Below are 18,718 nucleotides of genomic sequence, written 5' to 3'. Positions count from 1 at the left end.
CAAAAAGACTTGTGTACACATTGAGTTATATGTGCAGAAGTCTATTGGTCCGGTAAGATACATAGTCTCTGACATGAAGGCTTTCAAACGACAAATGTCCAATGGCAGTGGTGGGATTTGAACCCACGCCTCCTAAGAGACTGGAGCCTTAATCCAGCGCCTTGGACCGCTCGGCCACACTACCTATAGAAGCCTGTCACTCTTTAGTTTTTTTTTCCAAGATTTCGCAAATCAGTTTGACGTCGTCAAGTAAGATGCTTCACTGAAAAGTCAGACCAATGACATTCACAGGAAGAAGAATGTTTACCTTGAAGAAGTATTTCACTCTGCTGTTTGCCCAAAACTTATAAAGAAAAGGAGAAACCGCAAGGCTTAACCACCATCACTTGTTTTGTGTACATGGACTGGTGACTGAAGGTTCATCCAATAGCCTCCCCAGCGTCTTCACCAGAGTCAGGACTTCTCTCAGACTACAGAGAGGAAGCACAGATCATTGCCTTAGCAGAGGATGGTTTCGATCCATCGACCTCTGGGTTATGGGCCCAGCACGCTTCCGCTGCGCCACTCTGCTCCTGATCACCATGACAAAGGAGAACAACCGACAGACAAACTCTTCTTCAATGTAATGTCCTCTGAAGTCATGGAAACCAGACGTGTGTGTGTGTGTACGCCCGTGTGTGTGTGCTCCTCCCATCTGCTGTGTCCCCTCTAGGGGAAAACAGCAGCCGTTACACACACACACACACACACAGAGTGGATTGTACACAGAAACAAATTCACAGACTGTGTGTTTAGTGTGACACTGTGATAGTAAAACATTTTTAAAGGAAGTCAGTGCAATCCATGCAGTAAATACAAAATAGGCAGTCTGACATGGTACAGGTGTAAAAGAGTTGATTTTTAGGTAGAATCAGATGTTTGATAAGACATGCTGGGTTAGGGTTAGCAAGCATGGGAACCCAGTAGGATGCCTGCAGCAGAGGTCTGAAATAGGTGCAGCGCGATACCTGTAGGCAGCAAACTGCATATACAGCAGATGTACTGTATGTGACTGTAGCCGTGTCTTTACGGGTCTGGATCCTGTGAAGTGTGGATTTTGTCGTCCGGATTTTGTCAAAATGCGTCATAGTAGGGCACCGTGGGCGTGTCCCAACCGCCACACGAATCGCTGACTCCTTCTCATGCGGCCGACAAATGCGGCTGATGTTTTTGAAGGACACATTTGTGCGTCCTTCACAGCTGAGGCTATCCCAGAAGTCCTTGTCCGCCAGTGACACTTTTATTTTCTTTTTCTTTTTTTTAAAACTTTATTAACACGAGACATGATTTTATTAGATATCATACTCACCAAGTAATTTCAGGTGATTCTTCATTTTATTGAATTATTATTATTTTGTGGATTAAAGATAAGCGTTAAGAAGCTGAACCTCTAATATTTTATGTCCAAAATGATCTGTTGTGAATAACCAATAATCTTAGAGTAGACTTGCATATTGTTGTTTAACTATTGTTGTAGAAATAATGTTTTATCGCTGAACAAATTCAATCTGTTTTGTAACGAAAAGGGAGGATGGAAAATAAAAGAAAATGGCCGACCGGTGTTTTTCAACAGAGCAGGAAGTGAAGGGAGGAGGGAACAAATAAATCAGTCACACCTGAGAGGTGAGGTGAGGGGAGAGAGGGAACAAACAAAATAAGCTAGAAGGTGGAATGAATGCAGGAGAAGGAGTGCAGACAAAGGAAGAAAGTTCGATTAAAGTCTTTGAGCAACTAAGAAAAGTAAAATGAAATACAGTTTGGTGTGGAACAAAAACGGGAGGAATGAGCTGATCCCCGCAGCAGGAGATCCAGATGATCTTTTAAAACCTGTTTGGATGCAGTGGCTGAATTCTCGGGTGGAAGACCCCTAGCAGATAAGTTAAATATTCCAACCTCAAGCTACAGATCACCCCCCTCTTCCCTATTCTCGCTTTTCTCTCTCTCCCTCCCTCCCACACACATACACCCTCTAATCAATTCAAATTCCTCTGAACTGAACTAAAAGTTCAGAGGAACTTTTAGTTCCCCCCCCACCATCTATCACATCTCTCTGAACTGATTTATACAGATTGTTTGAGTTTGTGGACCTTGCCTTGGTTGTATATTCATGTTATGTTGGCATCTCTTGTATCATAGAAATAAGCTTAACAGGTAACCTCTCTGAATTCTGCATATTTGAAAATTATAGAAATTGACAGGTTTTGATTGTTCTCCTGCCCAACATTACTTTTGTTTTCTGAGAGGCCGCCAGCTACAGTTCATAAATCGTCAGTCATATTCCAGGTTAATCACATTTCAGGAAAATTGTTTGTCTTGTCTATGTTTGTCTCTCGGTATGAGGCACATCACATTTACTCCAGTATTACATGAAATATTTACAAAAATAATATGAACTTAATCACAAAACTAATAAACTGGTACAACACAAAAAAAATCCCTAAATTCTACGACCATTACTTTTACAACTGTATTTAAACATAGAACTTATTTTAAATATGTGTATTTTATTATCAGATATGTGTAAATATACCAGATGTTTGGGATGTTTTGGCTGATTAGAGCTTAAATCAACAGTCAGACTTCAAGGGGCAGGAGAACTGTGACTTTGAACTATAGAGGGCAGCGTTTAGCCACTTGGTGTACAGCCTGACGGATTTAATAGGAGAAGAAGAAGGGAAATCTGTTATAATGGACTGTGGGAGGAAACCGGGAGCACATGCAAACTTCAACAGCACTAACCACGAATCATGGTGAAATTGTGAGTATTGTTGTGTGGTGCTTGTTTCCACGTGGACCATTCTGAGTGTGACGCTCGCATAAAGAGTGACTGGCAGAACAGAAAAGTGTTCATGCACGGATGTTATGTGTTTTAAGTATCCTCGTTGCACAAAATTTGCTGTATCCCATTGACAAATGATTTTTCCCAAAACAAGAAAATTGAAATCAAGTGGCCCCCGTGACTCTCATGTGGACGATAAAGCACCAATGAATGAATGATTAGGAAAACAGAAAGATTTGATGTGGAAGCAGAGGAGCTTCAAAGGCTGTGCTTCTCTACACTCTTCCCTGTGGCTGGCTTAAAGGATTTTTGTCCACCTGTACCTCAATCTATCCATCACAAACATAAATGCACCAGTCAAGCTTTATCGCTTGCAATACTCAAACACTTTCAGTCCACAGCATTCACAGATGCCAAATGCGATACTAGTTTTCTCCTCCCTTCCATTTCAAATCTGTATATCAAAGGGTATAGAACTCGGTGGAGTCATTTTTATGTGAGTTAAAGTAATAAGTTTGGGATTTGGGATGCTTACGCGCTGCAAAAATGCATTTCAAATATGAGCCGAGGCTCGATTTAAAATTCAGTAGTCCCATGAAGCTGAATCAAGATGGTATCTTTCAAAGTTGGATTCTATTTATAACAAATCTCTCTTTTTCCCACCTGAATAGTATTCTTTTGTTGAAGCCTTGACTAAACTACAGTAGTAGTACTACACTCTAGTAGTTGTATGTAGGTTTTGTGGTCAAAACCAAAGTAAAGGAGTATCTGCTGCTTATTGTAGTGTTTGATTATGACCTTGCATATGTGATGAAATCTGTGTATTTGCCTTCACGCTGTGTTTTGTCCTTCATTTACAAAACTGTGCAAAGGTCACAACCAGCTTTGTTGTTTTTCTGTCTATCAAATTCTGTTTGCATTGCTATTTGGATTGGAGTCTCTGACTGTCAATGAGTTTAACTCAGTCATGCAACATGATGTGTTACAATAAATGGAGAAATAATTATAACTGCAGTAGAGCATTGGAAAAACTCTTATGACCCGCCAATCTCCCTGAAATCGTGTTTAATTATGTTCATGCATTCTTTGTTTCCTGCTTTATTTTGGTAACCCTTGTTTTGTTTCTTTTTTACTTCAAGTTTCCCACCTCTCTCCCTCTAATGTGTTCCACCTGCGGCTCGTTGTCTTCCCTCCTCCTTGTGCTTGTCTCCTTCTTGCTTTTCATTGTTTCATGTTGAGTACCAGTGTGGTTTTATTTCTGATTGATTTCTTACTAAGTGGTATGACCTGCCTTTTGCCTGCTGATTCTGAAACGTTTGCTTTGAACTGCCTCTCTGTGAATGATCTGATTCTGGAGTGAAATTATTGAACTGATTTCCTGCCTCAAGTCTGCTTTTGAAGTCCTTCTGGGCCTGATAGGTGGCCTCAGGCTTTTGAGTATGTTTTATGTTTTCCACATTTGTGACAGAGTCTGCACCTGATAGGAAAATACTGCAATTAGAGTCCCCTGAGATCTGCTTAGGTCCATGAGTATTAAATGTTTTTTTTTAAATAGTTTCTTTGGCTCAACTCTTTGCTCAAGGAAGAACAATATGTTGTTATGGAATTAAAATTGAGAGCTACGCATGCGTGAAATTTGCTTGTCGCCTCCTTACCACGAACCCCTCCATTTTCATCACATGTAGGCATAGTGGCTTGTTGAGGTGGAGGAGCAGGGTGAAGTTCTAGGACCGACTTCTAGAGATGAGATTTTTCCAAGATTAGCTGAATCCAAGGACACTAACGCTACATCTTAAAGCTTGGTTAGCATTTTGTGTAGCTATATTATCGATAGCAAAACTCGTTTGCAGTCTTTTATACATATCATGATCCGGTCCAACTGTTTTCCCAGTCATTGAAGATGTTCCATGACTTTGCTGCAGACGAGAACATAATAATATATAATAATCGTAGCTCACACGATCGATGGCAACAGCTGATGACGGCAAATTATGTTGAATCGTCAGCAAAAACGCACTACGTCTGCTTGCGGTGTCCCACTTTGTTTGGGTAGATATTAACCACTAAGGTGCAGGAGTAAACAACGAGAAGTGGGATTGATGCGCTGTTGATTTAAAAGATGCATATGCACACATACTTATAGATGAAAAGAGAAACAAGAGACCATGTTTAATTCATAGCCAAGCAGGACTTATCTTGTTTGTGGAGGCGCTTAAGGAAACACACACTGAAACATTTCTAATCCAACATTAAAGACCCATGCACAGACAAAAAAGTTATGTGATTTATATTAATCTAATCTAATCTAAGACATTTGAATGTTGCCAACACACACGCACTCTCTTTGTCTCTCTGTTTCTAATGTGGAACATGTAGACAGACTTTATAACATTTGTGTTGTTGCCAGTGCTGCTACTTAGTAATTATCCCGACACAGCTCCAGTTAATTCTGAGTCTTATTCTAACAAGCAACGCCATCATTATCTCTACTGACAGCTTTCATTCCTTCAGTGGCTGAGTTGGGAGATGTCACATGTTTATTTTTAAGCACAAGGAGTTATTTATCCAGAAATTACACTTTGTTTTTTCCTCTCTTTTCTTCAAACTGTGTCATTAATCAGTATATCTGCAGTGTTTTTCTTCAGTGTGTGATAACGCTTTTCAAAAGTTTGAGTTACTAATGATATTAACACACATCGCACGACGTAAAAGAGCGCTGTGCTCATTAAACACCTGCAAATTATGATCCGAATATTAGTGTAAGCAGAGGCGCATGCTGTCTGAGCAGTGTGGAGTTTGTATTACACACACATGGGCAGCATAAGGCCCTGGGGCCAGATCTGGCCCGCAAGCTGATTTTATTCAGGCCGCGACATCCTCACGGATTGTCTCATGTATAATAGCGTTGGTTTTCAAAACTAATATCTAAGTAAATCTAGATTTCTTTATGTTAAAATGTATTTTTTTGCTTTGTTGTATTTTTAGCCAAGACACCTGCATATTTTGCGCACTTTTTTCTGATATGAGACCAAGCATTTCAGTTTCACATCTTTATATTAATAGCATTTAACTTGTGAAACACAGCCAGACTTTTATTTTGAAATAGTCAAAAACAACAATGTAATTTACAGCCTTTTTAAATGTAATTGCTATGCATATTGCATGTAAATGTAAACGTCACGATGATTATTTCTTTAAAACCTTGTATACGTGGCCCCTCACTCGCTTCATTGTGTAATTTAGTGGCCCTCTGGCTGTTATACGACAAGCCATGGAAAAAGACACTCATGAGCAGTTTCACCCCTGTGAGCGAAAACGAGAAAATGGGTAATTAGAAGACACAGGATTTTTTGCTAGACATTTTGTTAGACATTTAATGTGACTGCTGAGATTTACTTAACATTGTTGTTTGGCTCATTCATCAGTTAAAATGTAGGAGGTGCTACCTCCGTGGCTTCAGAGTTGTTGTTTGCCCTGAGAACTGGGCAAAAATATGTCTCACATATTTTGTGAGAATGCAGCTTATAGTTTAAGTGTTTGAAAACCGATACGTCAGCATTCAACTCATTTCCTGTTTTGACACGAACGGGATAGTTATGAGTCTACTCAACCCTATATTTCTCTGCTCGCTCTCTCCTCATTGCGTATCCCTTGCAACATATACTGTATATGGCCTCACTCACTCATCCCCTTCCACAGTAACATCACTCTCAGCTTCCTCTTCCTCTCAGATACAAGTCCTCCACAACAGGAGTCGGCCGCCTTCTATGACGTCCAGCTGTGTTGTAGCTACAGCGGCACTATTGCAACATCGCTAAAGGTCGTTTTAATGGAAATATGTAATGTAAATACTATTATAGAGCGGGACATTTACGGCAAAAAGCTCCCTGAAATGGAATCAAATCTGGCAACCTGTGTGATTTAGAAGAAGATCGTCCATCCATGTTCAGAAATTATGATTTCTAATATTATCAAAATGAGGGATGATAGAGACGTTTTATAAAGCCGCATGTACAGACACTGTATGAAAGCGTGACTTTGTCACACAGTGAATGCAACATTGTTTTCCAAAACTTTACTTGAATTTGGAGCCTTTACACGGCTCACTGCACGAACAGCGAAAGTCTGCTGTTCTGTGCTCAAACAAGACACCATCATCTACATAATTGATGTCAAACAGCTGTATGTTCTGTTCTCCACTGGCGAGGTACCGTAAAGTTCCCACAAGAAAGATTTCTCGTCATGTGAACTACTTTCATCCACAGACAGTTTCCAAGAAAAGAGCCGAGCAGTGGTAGCGCTAGTGATCTTCAAACTGGAAGGTTGAGGGTTCGATGTGACTGTTAGTTAATTCTCTCTATGCCCCCATATGGCCTCAAAGTTCCACTCAAAAATCGTTAAATATCAATCTAATCTAATCTTCTACAGCTTTGTCCTCCACACGAGAGTCCCAGGGGCAGCTGGTACCAATCTCGATGCTTAAGTTTACCATTTACACATACAAATTCTACCATTTCATATAATATGATTAGAACATGTCAAGATCTAGAAATGATTTTACTACACATCTATGTAGTATTCCTTAAATTTAAGTGGGAGCTAATAAAAATGCAACTCCAGCGGGCAAATTTGGACAGTGGTCGGGGAAGCACAGGGGGAGATTTTACCTCCAGCCAACGCCCTTACTTCCACAGATAGGGGACGAACAGGCGGACACTCAGGTGATCTGAAAGAGTCTGAGCATTTATTTCTCTCAGCACATATTTACCCCACTTCATGGTGACTAATGCTCTAATAACTCTGCCCGTACGCCGGCTTCTCTCTCTTCATACACACACACACACACACACACACAGTGCTGCTCTCGCTCTCTCCCTCTCTCTCTCTCCCTGCACGTACACTCGCCCGGCTCTTAAAGGGGCCGCAGCATTCTTACAACAGCCGTTTACACAAATTCATCTCGCGGGCCAGATTGGACCTTCTGGTGGGCCGGTTCTGGCCTGTGGGCCATACGTTTGACACCCCTGATTTAGAGTGTTTAACTTCCCTAATCCCCAAATCTGCATGTTTTGTACTGCGGGAGGAAACCAGAGATCCCGGAGAAAACTCCATGCAGAAAGGCCCTTGTTCTAATCGGGTTGCAAACCCGGGTCTCCTTGCTGCTCAGCGAGAGTGGTAAATCCTAACCCTAAGCCCTCTTGAGAAACTACAAAACCTCTTTGAACAGCACGCAGACGTGACACTGATGCTAATGCGGCGCTGATGTGCCAAAAGATTACTTGTGTCCTTACTTTTGAAGCCCAAACCAAAGTGTAACTTCACAAGACACGGCTGACATATCACAACTTCATTATTGCAACATTTTTCTCATCATAATATTACAATTTAATTCTTCAGTGTGGCCCTAATACTCCATTGTATTCATGCCATGAATAGAATGGACCCTGATTCATGCTTTTCTCTGTTTATGTAATGTTAAAATGTCTGCAGTGAAAATGCTTATTCATACCAACCCAAGTTTGGTAACTAAAACTACTGAAGTTACAAAAATTAAATTTACAATGTGGCCAGTTAGTGGTGTGTGCTTTGCTTCAGGGCACTTGGGCAGTATCTGAACGTTCTGACTCTCTTGTCTGGCATTTCAGCCTAATTACTTTTCAAAAAACTAATTAGTGGCCTTCCACTCAGTGCGCTATATTTAGATGTTCTCTGTTTTAACATGCAGCGGCTACAGCACACTGCGGGCTCATATAGACGGGCTCGTGTCCGTGGGTTTGACACCAGTGCTCTCCTGTGGCGGCTTTGTGTTACTGCAGCTGAGATAGACGAGGAGAGAGCGGCCTGTGTCTCTGCTGCTGCTGCACACAACCAAGCCTTCATCGAGCTGAGGTGACAGTCTCTCACCCTCTGTTACTTCTAATGGAGGGTTTGACACGTTCTCCCTCAGTTCACTTGTCTTTTTTCCTCCCATTATATCCTTCCCACTCATTCACCTCTTTTCTCCACATTCTGACACATTCTGACTACTAAGTGCCTAATCCTAACCTTTTACCTTAATTTAAACTCAAATTTAACCAGATTATAACCCTGAAAAAACCCTTTAAAGTTTTGGGGCCCGGACAAAATGTCCTTACAAAGACATAAATCCATTTTCTTGTGATCACATTTTTATTGAATAAGGAAAAAAGGACCAAGGACAAAAAAAAATGCCAATAATAATTGTAATGTAAATAAAATAGCAGTGTGTAAACACCGTAATAGTACAATATGTTACCAGAAAAAAAAGAATATTTTTCGTAATGTATCAATAAAACATCCAAGTGCTCCAGCTTCTTTGAAATTAGCAGTCGAATACTACAACCCTGTGACGTGGCGGAGCGGGATTCAGTAAAGAAAGTCATGCTTTTCTAATGCAAAGGGAGGGAAGAGACAGATGGAGACAGAGAAGGAAAGATTGAGAAGAGAAGTCGTTGAAGTGAGGGAGAGAGAGAGAGAGAGAGGGTGCTTTTTGTTGTCAAAGTGGAGGTGAAGAGGAGAGGAAGATGGAGCAACGAATGTGAGGCAAGGACAGAGGGAGGAAAGTGGTGAAGAAATATGAGGATATGACGCAGTCGTCATTTAAAACCTCAAGGTTTAAGATTTGAAAGTCTGTGGAACTGAGTGAACTTGTGGAAAACCGGGGTGGAGAGACCGAGCTGAGCAAATGTGAAGAAGACCTAAGCAGATAAGACTGTGGATAATTGGACCCAAAAGACCCAAACAGAGAGCGATCAGCAGTGGCAGCTGAGCAATGACGGCTTTACAGTAGAGAGGAGGAGGAATACATTAAAATATGAATAAAAAAACACAAATTCACAGAAAAAACTTCCTGTAATATTTTTCCCCGGATGATGACTTACAAAGTGATCCTATTTAATATTGACAGCACAGAGCAATGGAGAATTTGAATTCCTCCGTTGCAGCAGATGAAAAGTGGTTAAAAAAACCTTAATTTAATTCCCTTGAGTATTTTGCTTCATATTGTATCTCTTTTTTTCTGCTGTTGTCATAGCAAATACTTCTAAAACTGATATTCAGTGATTTTTAAGTCTTTAAGATACTCTTCACTAAGACCCACCCCTTGAAAGCAGACTGACCAATCACAGCGCAGCATAGGATGGTCTCCCACAAGTATTTCTTGAAACATTAACATTGAAAAGACCTGATGGTGGTAATATAATGATAATGTGTAATAATAGTAAAAGTGAAATCTATTTGAACAAAAACATATAAATCCATAGAAGCCTTTAAATCCTTAAATAAAGTTGCTTTTGTAAAATAATAATTCATTCATATATTTTTCATATGCACTGTGTGCACTTACATACTCAGTACATGATACTACTATGACTTCACACTACTATAACAATAATAATAATATTAATGAATGAGACCCGCATGGTTCTCAAACTGTGGTACGTGCACCACCACTGGTACATGAGCTACTTCTCGTGGTACTTGGAGGAAAATCAGAAATACTGTTCTACTGTATAGAGTATGTGAGAAAATGAAACAAATAACAAAATAAGAATAATCAATTAAATAATAATAATTAGAGACACCTCGGTCCATTTTAATCTCATCTAATCTCATCTAAAAGAGCAAATTAAATCTGCCTCCTGTGAAAAGTCAATAGCTGACTTCTCTCGGTCTATTTGCACCACTGTATTTTAACGTTGGAGATAATAGTGTGACTTCGAGAGCTCAATATTTTCTATGGTGGTTCTTGATATCAAAAGTTTGAGAACCACTGGTCTAGAACATTGCAATTATAACAGAACATTGCTCTCTCTTTCTCTGTCTGCATCTGAAATTCTCCCTTTGTCCTAACAGTGTCTCACTTTCTACCTGTCCTCATCCCCTCACTCGTCCACACACACACCAACTTTTCACTCATTACTCTCAGTGACTGCAAGCTGGAACCAGACATGTTTCCTCTTGTGTGTCTGTCCAAATCTCCATCCATTCATCCAACTGTCTGTGTGTCTTTTTAAAAAAAAAAAGCCCATTTTCCACTATTGAAAATCTCTCTGCCTCTGTCTCCCTTAGTTCTTCTCTGTTATCTCTCGCTGTCAGTACAGTGAGATTGGTCTAAAATCTGATTCACCCTCCTGAAACAAGTATCAACTTGTTCCCGGATGAAGGGCTTGACTCTAATCCACAGGCTGATAAGATGCTGATGTGCTGGAGGCAACAGAGAGAAACACTTGCCTGTTCAGTACTTTATATCGTTCAGAAAGAAAAGTTTTTACTTCATTTTTCAGTTTCATGTGCAGGTTGTTAAAAGTTTCTTGGGCTCATGGATCTCTGTCCTGAGCGCCTCTCGCTCCTCTCCTCTCTGATGAGTGTGGACGGACGCGCTCGTTGACACATGACTCGAGGCAGTCGCGTCATCTTTGAAACTCTCTGCTGATACTGACATGTTTGATTACGTTTATGGTCCGACTTATTTTCTCTCTCACACACACTTGTACCATTAAGGCTCTGGTATACTTGGCAAGAATTGTTCTCTTCTTCTTTGGTAGGAATGCGTCCTAGTACCTGTGTCCAGACTTGTACCACCACCCGATGGTGAAGTGAGATACTACAGGACCCTGATGCGCGGGTATACCAGGGTCCGTGCAATGTGACGCGCACTTTAGGCAACATGTGCACGGAAGTATACCAGGGCCTCAATACTTTGTTGTGAGACGTCCTGGAAAGTTATTTTTTTGTTTTTATCTTGTGCACTGAAGGCATTATCATGTGATAATTTACTTTAAATCCATGTGTCTCCTCAGACCGTGTTCTTAAAGCGGAAGGACACCCACGCCCTCGATGACTCCAACAACAAACTAGTTGGCTCCCCTCCTCAACGTGGGGACCTGGGCAGTTACCTAGTTTGCTACGCCTCAGAGTGTCATATAAAGATGTTCTTGCTGCTCTGGCTCAGCCCAGCAGACACTTCAATCCAGTGGTCTCAAAGTTGCGGCCCGGGGGCCACATGTGGCCTCCAATCAATTTCATGTGGCCCTCCAAACAATATCAAGTTGTAACCGGTCATTTCTATATGTTTTTATTTTTAAATTAATAGATTAATTTTGACAAATATGTTTTTTTTTTATTGTTGTATATTAAAACAAGCACTTATATTTTGAAATGATTCAATCCAACTTTATTTGTAAATCACTTTCAAACAAACACAGTGGACCAAATTGCTGTACAGAATAATGGATAAAAGACAGAAGAAGTAAAAGACGGAAAAGCTCACACGAGGCAATAGAGTACATATTAAAAAAGGAATCTATGCGGCATATTGATATGAAATTTTGAGCTCACAACGTCCACCACAACTGTTGCTTTTCCCAAAAAAGTTGGGCTTTTTTTTTTTACCTGTGGCCCCCGACTGACCAGGCGAGACAGTCATTGGCCCACAGGTCATTTGAGTTACTCGCTCCATAAATATCACATCTTTGTTACTGGAAACTTAATTTCAGTGCTGCACCATGACGGTTACACTGCTAGCTTATTAGAATGCTTATTTATAAATCTGCCTCCTGTGATATGACCACAGCTGAATTTGCTTGCCCTATTTGCACCTGTGTATTTTACTGCTGTGGGCACCTGTTGCTGAGGTAGCAGTATTTCCGATGAAGGGAAGTGTAGGCAGAGCATTTTGTTGCAGAACTGCCAATAGGTGCGGTCACCTTTGACCTTAACTGCCTACTGTCTTCTATGCATTTTGATATGACAACTATGCATTGGTTCTACACCATAAAGGCTTTTGATTGAATTCTAGGAACTTGTAAAAGCTATATGTTGCTATTTTTAGATATTTTAGAATGGGGGTCTGCAAGTAAATTTGGCCCAGGACCAATATTTTTCTAAAAAAAATTGAATACTGGGTCAAAAGAACATATCTTCATCAGGCAAAACCGACATAATGGACTATATGTATGGAGCGTCACTTACACTAAAATACATGAATAAGCCAGCTCCATGACCTGTGTTTTAGGGTCAGGGTCAGAACAAGTGAGTGTGTGTGCATGTTGCCTGCAATCAGTGATGCAGTCGCTCCATCACAATAACAAAAGACAAAAGTTATCTTTCCATTACAATCAGGAGGAAGCAACTACTAGCTCCATGATGAACACAATGTGGGACATTAGGCTATGGAAGTTAAACACAACATTTTTTATGTAGTTAAATGGGTTGAGTTGATTCATCTAAGTGAATCAAACCTCTGGTTACTTCACCCCACGTGAAGTATTGTTTTTGGTGTCTGTGTGTGCTTCTGCATTTGCCACTATGACCAACAGAGGGCACCAGTGGCTTGTTGCATGAATGGGGTGAAGTATGCCATCTCTGATTGCCTTGTCTTTTATTGGGTTTTTTAAGTTTTCTCATGTTTTTCCTCAGATTGAGCTCCTGACACTCCTGACTCACAAGGAAGGAGGTGTGTCTCATGAGGGATATTTATTATTATTATTATTATTATTATTATTATTTATGTTGTTATGTTCATGTGTCATTAGTCTGTTGGCTATATTTTCTACCTAACTGCACACTAATGGCGTTTCCACCGGCTGTACCCGCCTCGCCAGGGCACGGTTAAATAGCGTTTCCACTAGCATAGTACCAGGTACTTTTGTTTAGTACCTGCCCCGGGTGAGGTTTCTAAGCACACTGAGAGCTGTCACAGGAAGAGACGTCCCACACAGAAATCAAGCCGAACAATGCCGAACTGTTGATCAGTTAAAACGACTTAGCAATTCTAAAAACGTGGGTTAATCTCCAACAACTACCAGGATTCTAGTGTATTTTGGGACAGCACTGCTCATCGCGAGTTGCATCACAAACCCTGCCGCTGTATTTCAGTCAAGTGACTATGTCAGACGTACAAATATTTTTAATTAACTGATTCGAAACAACTGCTTTACAAGTCACTAGTCACTCATTTGTGTGTGTGTGTCGCGTGTAAAACGAAGTCACCGCAGTTTCACACATCCGTGCAGTGATGACTCCGCCCATGTTGAGTAGGTACTTTTTTTTGTTGTGGAGTTGCAACCTTTTAAAATTGTATCTTTTTTTGCTGGGTTTTTATGACACAATATTTATTATCGCCTTTTTGAATCTTGCACCTGGCAAAATACACTAAAACTAATAAAAACTCAACTAAAACTAGGCATTTACAAAAAAATAAAAACTAGCAAACCCGCTCTAAAAACTAAACAAAAACTGAAAAATCCCAAATGATTATAGCCTTGGTTATCAGCAGCAGATATGAGTGTCATACAATTTTAGGCTCACCATCAGTTCCTCTGTATCAGTATAACATCCACTGTTGATGGCTTCAAACGCCTGTGTGTTGCATTCACTGACCTGTTGTCGATAGTAAACACCAGTTCAAAACAGAAACACAAGGTCAATTACTTTTTAGTTTATACATATTGTTGTCCCTTAATTTTACTCATTATGCATCTATTTATTTAATGTTTACACCGTCATTTCAATGAAGTAATAAAAATGAATTAAATTCACCATATTTATTCTCTGTTTAACTAAAAGAACTTGACGTGACCGAACCTGGCACGAGTCTGAAGATCATTTCTGGGATTATGTGTCCGAACTTGGTCCCGTTAGGTCCCAGCAATTCAACAGCACCAACATCATCTATTTTCCACAGCTTTATCCTCCGCATCTCTGCCAGTGTAACAACTAAAACCTAACTTTATGAACTCATGAAATTATAATTTTAAAATGAAACTCGCAAAAGCGGAACCACTTTTATTTAATTGTATCTTTTATCTGGCCAATGATTTAACTATGTGAGCGTACACCGAGTGCCCGCTTTTAACACATGTCATTATGCAAAAATCCCCTCCTGTACCTACATGAGACAGAATGCACTACCCTGTTGGTACTTGTAGAGTTTTATTTAATTTGAGGGGGAATTTTGTCACAAATTAACATACTGCATCCACAGTTTTTCAGTTACATCATCGGTTCAAAACATTTGCCGCAGAAAAATAACTAAGTGGATTATAATATTTTTTGCTATCGTGTGCATTCAGAGACAATCCCGTCATACTGAATGGACCTCAACTCCACAAACAAAAATTATATCCTTCGTTTCCCAGTGTTGTCAGGCCTGCACTGAGATGTCAGCGCTGGCAACAACATTGTGACAGGATTATGTTACATGCAGAAGCTTTGCACACTGACCCATAATACACTTTCTGACAAGGAAAAGCAGGATTTACCGGAGAAGCCTCGGCAGCGGAGGAATGTCTTTGTTGCATCTGTCAACTTTGCTTTCAATTTACAGCAGGGTGCATGTGGTGAGTCGTACACATACACAAGCACGGCTGCAGGACATTAAACCCCTCTCTCCCTCTGATGCACTCCAGCGACAATGGAAAATCCTGTACTTTCTGTCTCATTGTGCTGTCACTCACTTCCTCTTCTTAGCAGAGAGGAAAGTATTAATTTGATTCTGACAAAGCAGAACAGAATCAAGACATTTTGGGCTGTGTTTGCACACAGGAAGATGAAAAAAATGACAAAACTAATAGCAGTGGCTGGTTGCCTGTTTAGATTCCAGAGACTATACATCAAAAATGTATTTTAAAATAAAATAATACCCAACTAATAAATGCGTCAAAAGCCCACCATGTTTTAAGATAGAATAAAGTACTTTTGCAAGTACTAAAACTACTTATCAGCAAGGTTATTATTAACGAAAACGAATGAAAACTAGCTAAATAATTTACAAATTGAAAAAACATTTTTGTTAACTGAAATAAAATAAAAATTAAAATAGGTTAAAGAGTTAAAAGAAAAGGGATCAAATCAAACTGAATTGTGTGTTTATAAAACTAACTACAATTGCAGAAAAAATTTACATGCAACGCACCTTCTGCAGGATCCAGAGAAAAACCACATACATGTGGCGATAACTGACCTTGATGAGTGAATACCCCACACACCACTATTTTCAGAACTACTTAACAACTTGTGTAGTTGCTTTGCTTTCCTTTAACCCTCCTGCTGCCTCCATGGGTCTGAACGACCCGCTCCGTCCAAAGCACTGCAGCAGATGTGAAGCCTCTCTTGGGTCGAAAGGACCCAGTGGCCTCCGTCTTTCCCTCCAGCATTCACCAAACACTGTCCCAGCTGGGTCAAAAGGACCCTGCTACATTTGCTAAACTGGAGCTTTGACTTGAATTGTATTTAACAAGGGCCCATCACTTAAAAACACCCTGATAAAACGGAGGCAAAGTTTAGAATCAGTTAAAAACTGTATTATCCAGTCCCAAGTTACTCGTCTACATATGCAGCTGGCCACTTCTCTCCATACCAGATCTGCCGGTCCAGTCAGGAACCTTTGGATAAACTGTAATCTGAAGGTGGCAGTTCTACTGGCCAAGTAAATGAGGCCCTGTCCCCCCTCCTCTCTGATTTAAAAATATCACCCCCTGTGGCGCCCAATGTAAGCCATCCCAGAAGAAATTGACTAGTTTAGTCTGAATCTAGGCTAGTAAACCTGATGGGGGGGGTCCATGCAGGCTAGGTGGTGCCAAAGCGAGGAGGCTACAAGGTTATTCGGCACAAGAACTCTACCTCTGTATGACATGTGAGGGAGCAGCCATTTCCATTTATTGAGCTTACTTTCAATTTTTTCCCAGTTTCTTTTAATTATAGTTTTGTTCCCATGGAAAACACCAAGGTACTTCTTTTTTCCAGGCCAGGTTTTGGGGAAGAACTGGGAGACTGTCACACCATCTACCAACAGCAAGGGCTTCACTTTTGTTTCAGTTCAGCCGAGCTGCAGATAGAATCTTAAAAGATTTTGTTAAATTAGTTAAAATATCAACGTCCCTGCTTTTTAATAAAAAAAAATGACATCATCAGTGTAAGCAGATAAAACAATGATTTCTCTAAAACCAGGTAAAATCAGGCCATCAATGCTTGTGTGAATTTTACAGAGAAGGGGTTCTAGGTAGAGTGCATAGAGCATACCAGATAGTGTGTGTATAACACTTGGACTTTGGCAATAAAACTAGTGCTTAATCCAAACTTCTCCATTGTTTCCAGAGGAAGTTGTGTTCACGGTCAAATGCCTTTTCCTCATCTTGCGAAATGAGACCAGTATCTACGCCCAATGAGCTGGAGACCTCCAAAACCTCTCGAATTAGATAGATATTGTCTATCATAGACCTGCCAGGCACACAGTATGTCTGGTCCCGGTGGATGACCTGCTCCATAGCTTCCCTTGGCCTGGTAGCCAAAGCCTTGGACAGAATCTTGTAATCCGTAGATAGCAAAGACACAGGTCACCAATTTTTATATATCCTGCACGCTACCCTTTTTGGGTAGATGGGCGACAACAGCCCTATGGCAGGACAGCGGCAGAGAACCTGAGGCCAAACATTCATTAAAACATCTAAAAGGTCAGGTGCTAAAATATCCCAGAAAGCTTTAAAAAACTCGATACTTAGGCCATCAATGCCAAGAGTGCATACTCTGCAGAGCCGTTTGTAGCTCCAGCATGTGCAATGGCCTGTTGAGTTTTAAGTTGGTGTCTTTGGAGACCTGAGGCAGTTCACCACAAAACCCCTGAAACAGCATCTCATCCCCCTTAAGCTCACTGCTATAAAGGGATGAGTAAAACTCCATACCTCGCATCCTCATTTGGCCAGGCTCAGTGAGTTCCTGCCCTGTTTCTGAAAGCAATAAGTGAATAACCTTCTTATGTCCATGCTTTTTCTCCAGGCCTTAGAAGAAGCTAGAGGGAGCATCCATCTCTGTGATGTTCTGGACCCGGGTCCGGACCAGTGCACCTTGTACTTTGGTGTCTAGCAGGTTAGCTAAAGTCAATTTTTTTTGGATTTGAGGACTTCAATATATCCTCGGTTTCCTGTGGAATCACTCAATATTTCTAGTTCCACAATATCAATCTATAACCAAGAGTTTGATTTCAGTTTTGCCATGGTCCCACCACTGTCTAAGACATGTAAAATCAAATTTTCTCTGTCCAAAAATAAATAGGAGTCTCTCTAAAACCTTTATCAAACATTAAAACTGAATTAAAATGCCTCTGCCTTTTCTGTGACATTGTTGAACAATTTGGAAAACTGTTCTTCTGTCCTCAGATTGGACAAGGTATCCATCACTCCACCAACAACACTATATGCTGTGAACAGGTCAATACCCTGGTTCTGCAGTGCATCAGAGGCAAGTGCGGTGACATCAAAAACTGGTGTGGCTATCTCAAGTAAGAACTCAAAGTTGATGGCTTTAAGGTACATTCTTGCATTAGCAGCAGCAGTATCTTGGGGCTCTTGGATTGTTAAATCAGTGAGGACCTTCACCACAGTATCCCTCACCTTGTTGAGGGCCTTCAGGGCTTTCTCCCTGCATGCCCAGCGTGTCAGAGAGGTTATGTAGTTGAATGATACATTCTCTAGGGTGCAGGTCCTTTTGGTATTTTACAAATGCTGTGTGTCTTTTTGGGGAGGCAGTGAAGAACACAGAGCTTTTCTACTAGTGATGTGTCGTTCGTGAACGTTTCGTTCGAAATGAACTAATCTTTTATATGACTCGGGAGTAATGAGTCATCTCAGTGAGTGATTCGTTCATTTTCATGCAGTACCTTCCTTCGCCACATGGCAGACAGCTGCATAAGTTCAGATAGCAGAACAGGAAACAGAAATGATTAGTTCAGGATTCACTCAATTGAGTGGTTCGTTCGTTCATTTTCATGCAGTCACGTGACGGCTACCTAGTCACTGTCGTGCAATGGCAGAGAGGATACAGGACACAAGTCACTTTATTGAGGTGTGTATTTGCTTTCCTAGGGTTTCATATGGTTTGAATTGC

General features: G+C 40.6%; 1 non-coding gene across 1 annotated transcript; it reads right to left on the bottom strand.

Moving 5' to 3' along the window:
- Window positions 1-102: 102 nt before the first annotated feature.
- trnal-aag (transfer RNA leucine (anticodon AAG)) lies at window positions 103-184 on the bottom strand. The gene has a single exon. It is a non-coding gene; the product is annotated as a tRNA-Leu (tRNA).
- Window positions 185-18,718: the final 18,534 nt, after the last annotated feature.

The sequence above is a fragment of the Solea solea genome, chromosome 14, assembly GCF_958295425.1.
Source record: "Solea solea chromosome 14, fSolSol10.1, whole genome shotgun sequence".
NCBI lineage: Eukaryota > Metazoa > Chordata > Actinopteri > Pleuronectiformes > Soleidae > Solea > Solea solea.
The sequence above is the reverse complement of the archived record's forward strand: the minus strand, read 5'-3'. Positions and strand labels throughout refer to the sequence as shown.